This window comes from Trichosurus vulpecula, chromosome 6 (assembly GCF_011100635.1).
Source record: "Trichosurus vulpecula isolate mTriVul1 chromosome 6, mTriVul1.pri, whole genome shotgun sequence".
Taxonomy (NCBI): domain Eukaryota; kingdom Metazoa; phylum Chordata; class Mammalia; order Diprotodontia; family Phalangeridae; genus Trichosurus; species Trichosurus vulpecula.
In genome coordinates this window covers 135,528,679-135,534,554 of record NC_050578.1, presented here as the reverse complement: position 1 = coordinate 135,534,554, position 5,876 = coordinate 135,528,679, and the positions used below count along the sequence as shown (strand labels likewise).

The following is a 5,876-nucleotide window of genomic DNA, read 5'->3' as shown; positions in this document are numbered from 1 at the left end:
GACAACATCTGGAGGTTTGGAGATTATAGTTACAAGGTTGATTGGAAGGTCCAGTGAACTGTATTGCACAATGAGATGCCAGATGAGAAGGTCTGCTGATCTTCCTTTTTAGTTGAAGGATTTAAATTGGAGCCTCCCTGTTTATCCAAGTGCTGTGAGCTGCCTTATCTATTCATCAAAGTTTGAATTATGAGGATAGAGAGCCCATTCCATCAGTATTGGGAAGGTGAAATGAGTCTGAGGGTGGTAGGGCAAGGGAAACCCTGAGCTCTTTCTGGCGGGGGTAGGAATGAGAGACTGGCATAGAGGGTGAAAATTAATATTAGCAAAAATATTGAGGGGGGAACAGGGCCAGGAAATTTCTCTCAGCACACTCAGAACCATGGCATCTGGAGTAGAAGTCTTGTGATTCCACTTCCCAGGGCATGAAGCTGCCACCCATGAAACATGAACTACCTCTGGGAAGAGGAAGTACTGTGATGTCACCATTGGCTAGCAGTCTCCAGTTCTGGGGCCACGAGATAACTTTGGCAGCCTGCTCCCCATTTCTTCATAACCAGTTTCTCCTCAACCTCTGTTTAGAGCTACAGGTCTCACTCCTGCACAGTGCTAGAATCATGGCAGATCTCCTCCTTTCCTGCTATACTGGAGCTCTGCAGTTTGCATTGTGAAATATATGATTGCTGTCTCCCACCTCCAAATAGAGCATGTGATAGAGAAACATAGAAATGCCCTAAGCCAATTTATTGAGTCTAAGATTGGCCTGAAAAGAGATGGAGTTTGTGAAGAGATTGGATTGATTGGGTTAAGCTCCACCAAGTCACTTCTCCCACCTGCTTGAACCCCAAAGCTAGCTCCCAAACCCCACCCACCATCTCCTCCACCTCTTTTCTGGCCAGTGAAGCTAAAATTTTCTCTAGATAAGGACCATGTGCTTAAGGTGAGAGAGGAGGAAGAGGATGTGTCATATATCTGCATTGCCAAGGTAGAATCAGCTTTGGGGGTGGCATAGAGATATATACTCCTGGATGGATTGGGTGGAACCTTGTCTTTGGAGGGAGCCTTGGACTTGGGGAGAACCTCAGCCTTGTGAAGGATCTTGGACTTGGATGGAGTAGTGGAATTCTCAACAAAGAGATAAGAAAAAAATATTAATGCCTCTGATGATAGCACAGCACCCCAGAAGGTAGTGAAGGACTTCTACAGCCTGAAGACACAGAAAGGAAGGATCTCTTGCTATTTCCTGAAGATCAAGTATGGGAGGGTACCACCCTCAGGCTGGGAGATGAAGCTCTAGCAAGAGTTGCTATGTCATGGAGCAGCAGAGTTAGTGGACATTATGGGGGCATCAGAAGCCCTATATCAGACAGTTCCCCTGTAGGAAACCTGCTGAAGAACATCAAGGGTTTCAGAATGAGGAAAGGCGTGTGTTCTTCAGGAGAGCCCAGAACTTTCATCTTCATGGGCACCCAGTGTAGGAAACAGTTCCAACCATAGCAAAAACCTCAGCCATCACATGAATATCCACCAAGGTGTCATCAAGTCACACTCCTTTAGTATGTGTGGCAAATACTTCATGCAGAAGTTTACCCTACATGACCACCTCAACCCATACTTTGAGGCTTAACTCAACTGTGGTCGTTTACTGGGATGTCCACTTTGCTTGTAAACTCATCATTTGACACCTTCTCAAGAAGTACGAGACCACAGCAGAGAATGTCCTTGATGCCACTGTGTCAGAGCTCAATGTCCTCTGCCACTACCTGGAGAAGAAGGTATAGGGTGAAATGAGGAGATTGCTGGTAGAAAGGGATGGTGAAGGATCCTCTCCCCAAAGGCAAGAAGTTGATGGGGGAAAGGACTTTTCTGTTTCCAACATAGTTGACAAACATTCTGGGGTTAAACGCAGAAGTATTATAAAAAAAATCATCTACTCAGGTCTTCCTTGGGGAATAAGAACAGGTTACACCAAATTTGTTTTGTGAAGTTTGAATTCAGTCAAAGGGCCACACTTGAGGACCTAGAGGTCCCATGTGGCCTCGAGGCTGCAGGTTTCCCACCCCTGGATTAGACCTTATTTGGGCAATTATCAAGTCTTCCCTTGGGATGATGAAGAAAGAAAAGGTTTTGGTATTCTAGGGAAAAAAAGCCCAGGGGAGAGAGGGAAAGCTATTTTTTGGAAAAGGTAGATTAACCATTGAGGCTGGTGTAAGATGTAAGTAGTAAAAAAGGGAATAGGGGAGAAGATAGTTTTATTATAGCATGGGAAAGCTATAGAGAAGACTCTTGTCAACTTAGGGTAGGGTGGGTGGCGATTTGAATCTTAACAAAGCTATACCTTTCTTTGTATGGGAACACAACAGGGGAAACCTCTTGGGAGAGTATATTAGGAGGAAAAGGTTATCAAGTTCCAGAGAGAAAGGATAGAGAACAAGTTTGTTTGTTTCATGCTGGGGAGAAGGGAAGAAGGAAGGGGGATAGAACTTTTTTCTAAAGAGACAAACAGAGACAAATGGTGACCAAAAAAGAAGGAAAGTAGCATAGAAAGAAGTGGAATAGAAGACAAATAGAGGCAAAAGAGGAAGAAAGTCAGAAATTAGTAAGAGTTGGAGAGGTAACATGGGCAAAAGAGGAAAATCCTTAGAAAAGGGTTCTTGGGGAGGGGAAGGAGAGAAGCAAAAGGGGAGGGAAATGGAAGGTGTGCTACATATATATATATATGTATATATATATGTATATATATGCATATATATACATATACATATATATTATATTTAAGGAAATAACACTTTTCAGGAGTTTTCTGAATCTGTGGTCTCAGTTTCTGTTTTCCACAAAATTAAAAAAAACTTTTTTTCTTTATATAAAAACACAGAATACTGGGGGAGAAAGGTTGCCTTCTATATCTGGTCCTGCTGGTCCTTCCAGATGCAATCTCTTCTATGTATGAGCAATAACAGATAGACAGCCTAAATGCAAAGCTGGCATCCATGAAATGTTAAGGGAACCAAAGAAAGGTCTGCAGCATACTAGATAGATCCTACATAGAGAAATTAGGGAAAGACCTAGGCAGGAATGCTGTGGTTCACAATGGGCCAGACCATTTCCAAACCCCATGCTGACTACACTCTAGCCATTATCTTCAACCTCCTCATCCTCCTCCCACAATAGTCTTGGCTTCTGCTCCTAGGATCACTCTGGTGATCTGGCTCTGAGAGTGAACTTTCTTTTCTTGCCTGGATCTTTTCCTGGCAATCTTCACTCCATGTCATGAAATACTACTTCCTCCTTTCTAGCTCCCTTCTATCTGGTTTCTTCCCCCTCTAAAATTTATGAGCTCTTTGGGTTCAGGAACTGATATTCTGTTTTGTATTTGCATCCCTAAAACTTTACATCTAGCCCATAGTTAGTGCTTAATAAATGCTTTTTCATTCATCATAGTTCATTGAAAATATGCATGAGTTCATTTGTGCATTGATGGAGGGAGTGATTAAACCAATTTGATCATAGATTTACATAGATGCTGAAGATGATGACTCATAATGATCATTATACTCAAAGAGAACAATGGAGTAAAGAATCCTCAGATGATAAGGATAGAGAATCTAGAAGGTACTTCGGGAAGCCATATAGTCCAATTTACCAATTTTTCACCTGAGGAAACTGAGACCCCAAGAGTGGCTGACTTCAATTTCAGACAGATAATATTGATCAGAAGTTAGAGGTGAATGTATAGTCTCTTAACTCCTATGTTAATGGTCCTTCCACTGTACCACAGTGAAAGATCACTTTGCTTAACCCCAGTAGTCAGAACTAGTAGTGATTGACAAAAATTGTAAATAAGATTATTTAGAATGGTTATAAGGAATAAATTCCCTTCTGACAAAAAATGGGACTGACTTGGGAGATATTAAGTTCTCCTTTATGGAAGCTCTTCAAGTACAAACTATATGGTAACTTGATGGGTATGCTTTAGTGAAGATTCCATTTTGCTTCATGCCCACCTCTAAGATTCAGTGACAATTTAGCCTTCATGGACCCAGGCAAAATTATGTCACCAAGGAGTTAGAAACAGTTTAGTTTCTTCCTCTGATTTCTAACCTACGGAATGTATAAGGCTTTAAGTAAATTTTCATATTCCATGGAATAACTTTTGGTATAACGAGGTTAATATTAACAGAAGACAGACTTTTAATTAACCAAAATATGTAAGAGGAATGACCCAGAGTCCTGAGTAAAAAAAGGAAAGCAAACCCTCAAATTCTTATCTCCTTATATTTTTCCCCATGGGTTTTTCCTCCCTTTTGATCTGATTCTTCCTTCACAGCATGAGTAATGTGTAAATATGTCCAATAGAATTGTAAATGTATAACCTATATCAGATTCCATGCCACCTTGGGGAGGGAACAGGGGAAGGAGGGAGAAAAATATTTGAAACTCAAAATCTCATAAACATGAATGTTGGAAACTCTTTACATGTAATTGGGGAAAAAACAAATGCTATTAAGTACAAAAAACCACAGTGTAATGAAAGCAACAATGCTGCTGTGTATACGAGGCAGTATAGGTACTATCTTGAGCATTGCAATAATAGTTTGTATAATCACACTTAGCGTGTTGTTGCTTTTGAGTCATTTCAGTCATGTCTGACTCCCCATGACCCCATTTAGGGTTTTCTTGAAAGGGGCCCTGTAGTGGATTACCATTTCCTTCTCCACCTTATTTTACAGATGAGGAAATTGAGGCAAACATGGTTAAGTAACTTGCGGGGGCACACAGCTAGTAAGTGAGGTCTAATTTGAACTCAAGTTCTCCTGACTCCAGGACCAGTGCTCTATCCACTGTGCCACCTTAGTCTCTTAATAAATTCTTGTTGGATTGGTAAACTGAGTGATAGGGCACTACATAACACAAATTCTTATATATATATATATATATATATATATATATATATATACACACACACATATATAGATATAATATGTATATATACATATATACACATATATACATACATGTGTACATATATCTATGTATATGTGTATGCATATTTATATGATACACATATGTATCTACACACACGTACATGCACACCCATACAGATGCATGTGTGTATTTATATTAGTCTGACCAACACCAGGAATCCTATTGCTAATGCACATAAAGCAAATGTGTAGAGAAAATAGAGTGAAATTCAGCAAATATCTCAGAAAGGTGATTCCTTTTTTGTATTGATAATTTATCTTAGGATAATTTCATCACTTAGAAGTCTTCTAAGTTTCTTTTCTGTGAACCTATTCTAAAATGGTTTTGCAAATGTTCTCAAATCAACCTTTTCCCCCATTTCTTTTAAAAATAAAATATAGAGAATGATTTCTTCATGAAGAATATAGGCGAAGTCTTTGTTCCCTAGAACCTATCCCATTCTTTCTTTCCAAGTTGCAATGGCAAATACCTCCCACCTGCCAGCACCATATCCGCCCCAACAAATAGCTTTCATCATTTTCCCAATCTTGGGTGGTGGGAGTCCCAGGCTCCAACTCAGCCCCGGAACAATGTGAAAGTGAGTGCATATGCATGAGGAAGAGACTCATTAACTCCATGGCCAAACTGAGGTTCCAAGTCCCAATTTTGTGGGGGGTCACCAGGGTTAAGTAACCTATGATTCAGTGGTAACTCCATCCACATTAAAGTGAGTGTGCCTGCTTTTTTCTCTTTTTTTTTAAGAGGAAAAAAAGCAGAGATAGTCCCACTAATAGTGTCAAATACATTTGCAAACCAACTGGTTTTGGTAGAAAAAAAATCTCTTTACCAATTTGGAAAGACTTGCAGCTTTTCAAACAAATGCATGCACCATTAGCATTCACTCAGCTATG

The 5,876-nt window shown here is 40.1% G+C and overlaps 1 pseudogene; it reads left to right on the top strand.

Moving 5' to 3' along the window:
- The first annotated feature begins 382 nt into the window (after positions 1-382).
- Positions 383-1,781, top strand: LOC118854779 (annotated as a pseudogene).
- The last annotated feature ends 4,095 nt before the right edge of the window (positions 1,782-5,876 follow it).